At 54.0% G+C, this 6,221-nt stretch overlaps 1 pseudogene; it reads right to left on the bottom strand.

Moving 5' to 3' along the window:
* Positions 1-2,582: 2,582 nt before the first annotated feature.
* LOC120848873 lies at positions 2,583-6,185 on the bottom strand (annotated as a pseudogene).
* Positions 6,186-6,221: the final 36 nt, after the last annotated feature.

Genomic DNA, 6,221 nt, shown 5'->3' with positions numbered 1-6,221 from the left:
GATGGCACTTGTCGCCTCGCCGGTCACCGCAGCCCTGAGGTACCCGAACTTGTCCAAAGTCGTTAGCTGGTCGTTGGTGTGTATTACTTGCTCAATCTGCTCCCAGAACTCTTGCCAAGAGACGCTTTTGCCGTCAAACTTGTGTAGCTCGAGCTTCGGGAGCTTCACTCGGCAGGCAGTCGTTGTCGCGTTTCCGTTGTTGTGCATCGCCGATGAATCCAAATTTCGTGGTGCACCTGCTCGGACTTCCTTCAACTCTTCTTGAAGTGTTGCAATACATGTGACGACCCGATCATTGTATTCAATTGTTCGCACAAAGTTTTGCTCGGCCTCTCCTTCCGGCACTAGTGGCTCGATGGCGGCGTCCACCTCGTTCAGTTGTGCTTGGAGGGCGCCAAGCCTTACGGAGGAGATGCTGAGGTTCTTTTCGTTTTTCTCGTTGCTTTTGATGTACGAATCAATTTCAGAAAGGAGTTTGGTCACCTGTGTTCGCAGGGCAGTTCGTTTCCCCTTGAGTCGTTCCATGATTCGGAGCTCGTTTCCTCAGCCGTTGACGTATCCAAGATGGCTCCTGCCCTCTTCTCGTTGCCTCAGCCGTTGGCGAATCCAAGATGGCTATCCAAGATGGCTCCTGCCTTCTTCTCGTTCGTCGTTTTCACTTCTCAGTCGTTGGATGTTCTGCGTTGAAGTCATGTCCTAATTTCCTTCATCCCGGGTTTCGGCACCAACTTTTTAACAGTGTGGAATTAGGGAAAGGACTCGTTGTTTCTTCGTATAACAGAACATAGTTTATTGATATTGAAAACTAATTTAAGCAAAGTTAGAGAAGGCACGTCCTCCTTCGACTGTCGTTGCAACAAGAAGGGAGAAGTCGCCCGCACCAAGCGTCAGTCCAAGAGGGGGGCTCGTCGATTATGACCCCACGGTGGGGCGCGCTCTCCCCGCGGCTCTCCGTCCCTCTCCCCGGTTTCCCGGAAAGGGGCTGGTGCCTCGGTTTTTGCTCGTCTTCGAAGTCGCTCTTCCTTCCCTCTTCCCGGCTCGGGCATCTCCACGTTTTCTTCTTTTTATTTTACAACAGAATCAAGGAGCATGCCAACTTTGGCCTGTTCAGATGGTGCAAAAAACCAAGGAAAACGGTAGAACTGATTGCGACAATGTGCTATCGGTCTTACGCAAGGCACTAAGTAGGGTATACAAGAGACCGTAAAGGAATTTTAACGTTTCACAGGTATTAAACAGGGGACTAAGGACTTGATGGTGATGACAATGTGAATAAATATTTTGTACTAGAGGACCCGCTTCACGTTGCAGTTCACTCGTCCTTTCTAGTTTATTTTTTTGTGTTTTGTGCGCGCCGAAAAACCATTTGTTTTCGAGGTTTTCTTTTGTGTTTTTTTTTTTTTTTTTTTTGCGTGCGCGTTTTTACTTGAAAGCGAGCCATGGGCCGGGCGTCACTGCAAAGACCGCAATCAGTCGCGGGTCGGTCGGAATGCCTCTGAGAGCCGGATTTAGCCAACGGGCCGGAGTTCGAAGACCCCTGATCTACATACAAAAAAAAATAGCGTACACGTCTGTACGAATTCAGCGTTTAATAGTTGCCGATTAGTACTGTACAACAGGGTGTTGCCAAGTTTTATTTTTTAATACAATAATCAAATGAATTATTACTGTCTCTTTTATACTGGTGGATACTGTACATTTGATTACGAATATTTTTTGGCGCAGCGTGACGGCAATTCAAAGAATGTAACGATGAAAACTCGGAGTGGCCATCAGTGTTATCAGGTAAGCAGTGAAGTGTAATAGGATAGTTTTAACTCAATTCAATGATACATTTTTTGAAGCATCGAAATGAAAAATTAGATACGTTTAGAAATCTCTCTAACACGATCTTAGACCACAGCTCTTGAGGAGGAGGAGGGGAGCGTATGCACCTCCTACTCACCTCCTCCCCCTTCGCCTCCTTTTCTTCTACACTTTCCTCCTCCTCCATATCTCCCTTCCTCCAACAGTTTCCCCGCTAAATTTAGCTAAAATATTGACGCCACGTAACTTCAATTCCCTGCTAAATTTAGCGGGGAACTGAAATGCTGTTGAGGTCCCGTGACGTCAATATTCAAGCTACATCCAGCGGAGAAACTGAATTTCTTAATTGGTGACGTGATACCACGTCATGTGACGTCATTTCCCTGCTAGATTTAACGGGGAATTAAATTGCTGTTGAGGTCACGTGACGTTAAGTTTCCCGCTAAATCTAGCGGAGAAACGGAATTCGACCATAGGTGACGTGACACCATATGACATGTGATGTCTTTTTTTTTTTCGCTGAATTTAGCGGGTAATTGAATTGGTGTTGAGATCACGGGACGTCAATTTTCCCGCTAAATTTAGCGGGGTTACGCCGACTTCGACGGCGACGTTGACGCCGCTCAACCCGGAAACGAGAGACTAAGAGCTGCGCTCTAAAATGCTGGCGAAGCAAAGGTGGTCTTATGTGCATTTCTTGGGCTACTCCCCAGTTACCCAGTTTTTTATAAAACCCGTAGTAGTAGTAACAAATCTTTATTTGCCCGGATGGAGTGTTAGGCGATCGGTGTCAGCTGCCCCGCGAGGGGTCGCCTTCCCCGGTCGTCTTCCTCAGACGGCGGCTTCGATCCCCTGGATCTTGGCGGCGTCCTTGGCCCAACGGACAACGGCTTCTTAAACCTCCTGTGAGGAGGCCTTGAGGAGAGCGTCCCAGTCGTCTTGACTGGTGACTGCGGAGATCTTGGGATACTTCGATCGATCGAGTCGTGCGCACTCCCACAGCATGTGCCGCAGGTTCGCCTTCGCTCCACAGAGCTTGCACTTGGGGGAGTAGCGGTCCGGGTACCACTTGTGGAGCGTGGAAGGGTTCGGGTAGGAGTTCGTCTGCAAGCGTCGCCAGGCCACCGTCGATGCCTTGTCCAGCGCGGTGTGCGCCGGCGGGTAGCGAGCGCGATCGCCCGCGTAGTAGTTGAGGACGTCCCGGAATGTGACCAGCCCGTCTCTCCCCGCCAACTACGTGGTGGAGGGGTCCAGCGTTAGGCCAGCCCGGCCAATCAATCCTCGGGCTGCGCTGTGAGCCTCCTCGTTACCGGGAAGAGACGAGTGAGCTGGGGTCCAGATGAGCTTGATGGGAGACGTCCCGGAAGCGAACCCGCGCAGAATTCTGGCTGCTTGTGGCGATATACGACCCTTGGCAAACTGTCGGATGGCCCGTTCTGAATCGCTCACAACAAAGTGCGCCTTGTACGTTTGGAGAGCGAGGGCGATAGCCACCTCTTCTGCCGTTCCCGGATCCGTAGTGTCAATGCTGCAGCTTGCGACGAGAGACCCCCCGGCATCGGTTACAGCAGAGACCATCTTGCTGGTGCCGTAGTCGGCTGCATCTACGTAGTAGACGTCACGTTCCTTGCTGAGGAGGGAGTGTAGAGCCCGAACACGCGCACTCCTGCGTCCCTCGTGGTGTATCGGGTGCATGTGCTTCGGGATGGGCTGAATGAGGAGTGCGGTCCGGACCTGCGTGGGAATGGCGCACTTGGGCCCAGTCTGACTGTCGTAGCGAATGCCCAGGCTGCGGAGGATATGGCGGCCTGTCGTACTTCTCGTGAGACGTTCCATTTGAGATAGGCGTTGAGCTTCCACGATCTCGTCCACCGTGTTGTGGATGCCGAGGGCCGCGAAACGGTCGTCCGAAGTGGAGTCGGGTAGACCCAGCGCCCTCTTGTACGACTTGCGAATAAGACAGTCGAGCTTGGTCTTCTCTGCTAGCGCGAGACGAAGGAACGGGAGCACGTATGCCATCTTGCTGACGACGAAGGCACGTACCAGTCGGACCAGGTTACGTTCTCTCATGCCAAATCTACGGCCGGAGATCCGCGAGATGAGTCGTGTGATCTGGTAGGTCGTAGCCTTGAGCGAGTTGATCCTCTCGTAATTGTTGCCGTCCGCTTGGATGCGAAGCCCGAGAACCCGGATGCTCTTAACCGCCGGGATTCGGACTCCCTGCGAGTAGAGCTCGATGTCTGAAGCGAGCTGTTTAGCTCGAACCTGTTTGAGGAGGAGGAGCTCTGACTTCTGGGGCGAGCAGGCGAGGCCTCGAGGCGTCACGTAGTCTTCGACCGCGTCGATCGCCGCTTGAAGAGTGTCCTGGATTTGGCCATCGCTGCCGCCAGCCACCCACAGCGTAATGTCGTCCACGTAGATGCTGTGCTGAAAGCCGCCGATGGCTTCCAGGCGCTCCGGGAGGCCCAGCACGGCCGTATTAAATAGGAAAGGAGACAAGACAGAGCCCTGGGGGGTGCCCCTGTCGCCCATAGGAATCTCTTCAGAGGTGGCACCGCCGATCGAGATGCAGCTGTGCGGTTCGTGAGAAAGTCTTGGATGTAGGCATACGTCCGGGCTCCAACCCCCACCTGCCATAGGCCAGCCAGGACCGCGTTGTGCTTGATGTTGTCGAAAGCTTTGGTAAGGTCCAGGCCGAGCACGGCCCGCGTGTCCAGCCTGGAGCAGCCCTCTCCGTCTATGATCTGGTGTTTGAGACGCAACTTGACATCCTGCGTCAAGAGGTGTGGTCTGAAGCCCACCATCGTGTGCGGGTAGAGAGCTCGATCTTCCATGAACTTGTTGAGTCGGTTCAGTACGACATGCTCCATGAGTTTCCCGACACACGAGGTGAGCGAGATGGGACGCAGCGCGTCGATGGAAGACTTCTTTCCGGGCTTGGGAATCATCACCACCCTCGCCGTCTTCCAGGCCGGAGGAATCTTCCCGTCGTGCCAGCACCTGTTGAAGTAAGCCGTGAGCTTGTCGACCATGTCGTGTTGAAGGTGTCGGAGCATCGTGTTTGTGACTCCGTCGGGACCGGGAGCGGACTTCGTTTTGAGGTCGCGGATGGCAGCGGTCACTTCGAAGGTTGTGAAATCGGCGTCCAGTACCTCGTTAGGGCTTCCCGCGTAGATAGTGGGCGAGCGGGGCGGCGTGTCACCCAAATATCTTTGGCGGACCAAGCCGATGAAGTCCTCTTCGGATTTTCCGCTTCTTCGGACGATCTCGCACATACGGTTGTGTTGCGCGGCCTTGTTGCCTTTCGGGTCGAGGAGGTGTCGAATAATGTTCCACGTTTTTGACACGTTGGGCTGCCCATCGAAGCTGTCACATAGATCTTGCCATTGCTGTTGACAGATGAGCTCGGCGTGCTCTTCGATGGTGCGGCTAAGCTGAGCGATGCGTCGGCGAAGCGATCTGTTCTTCTTCTGTGTGAGAAGTCGTGTCTCGAGCTGTGTCTTGGCTTCCCAGAGGTGGAGAAGGCGGCTGTCCGCCGCGTCAAGACCTCTGTCTTCGGGAATCGCGTGGTCAGCTGTGGTGCGGATCCAGTCTGACCAGAGGTCGATGTCCCGGATGTCGTCGACGTGCTCTTCCTCGAGAAGCGAGCGGAACTTGTCCCACTCAACGATCGTGCAAGGTTTGCCCCTGCGTTGAGTCGAGCCAGCCGTCGCATCGATGCGGACAACAAAGTGGTCGCTTCCAAGGTCTTTTCCCGTGTTGGTCTATATAACCTCATTGACGTGCTTCGTAAAGGCGAGGTCCGGCGTGGTGTCGTTTTGTCGGATGTTCCCGCGCCGGGTGGGCTGGTCCGGGTCGGTGAGCAGCGAGAGGCCGGACTCCTGGGTATCTGTCCAGAGATTCCTACCCTTAACGCTTTCCGTCCCGTACCCCCAGGCCGGGTGTGGTGCGTTAAAATCTCCCACGACGAGGAGAGGCTGTTTTCGGGCGATGTCCAGCGCCGCGCGGAATAGCTTAGCAAACTTGTGCTTTGAACGAGGACCGCTATAGATGTTCAGCACGAAAAGACTGCGGGTGTCCGCTTTCTTGGGGGCGATGATCACGATCAGGAGATGGTCGATGGTCGAGATGCCCGTGTCATGGAGGATTACCGGAACGTTTCTTTTGACCAGTGTCGTTACTTGCGTCTTCTCAGAGTTGTCGCACCCGAACGCCACGTAGCCCGAGAGCTTGGCTAGGCGCCTTGGCTCTTGCAGCGCAATCACGTCCGGTCGGTCTTCGACGGGGAGTGCATTTATATGTTGTTGGAAGTGTCCGCGTTTTTTGCCGTAACCGCGACAGTTCCACTGCCAGACGATGTAGGTTTTGGATTTACGCATGGTATTCGTGCGGGTGAGGTGGTGTCGCCCGGAGGC

The sequence above is a fragment of the Ixodes scapularis genome, unplaced genomic scaffold (genome assembly GCF_016920785.2).
Source record: "Ixodes scapularis isolate PalLabHiFi unplaced genomic scaffold, ASM1692078v2 PGA_scaffold4__175_contigs__length_147842914, whole genome shotgun sequence".
In the NCBI taxonomy this organism is placed as follows: Eukaryota; Metazoa; Arthropoda; class Arachnida; order Ixodida; family Ixodidae; genus Ixodes; species Ixodes scapularis.
The sequence above is the reverse complement of the archived record's forward strand: the minus strand, read 5'-3'. Positions and strand labels throughout refer to the sequence as shown.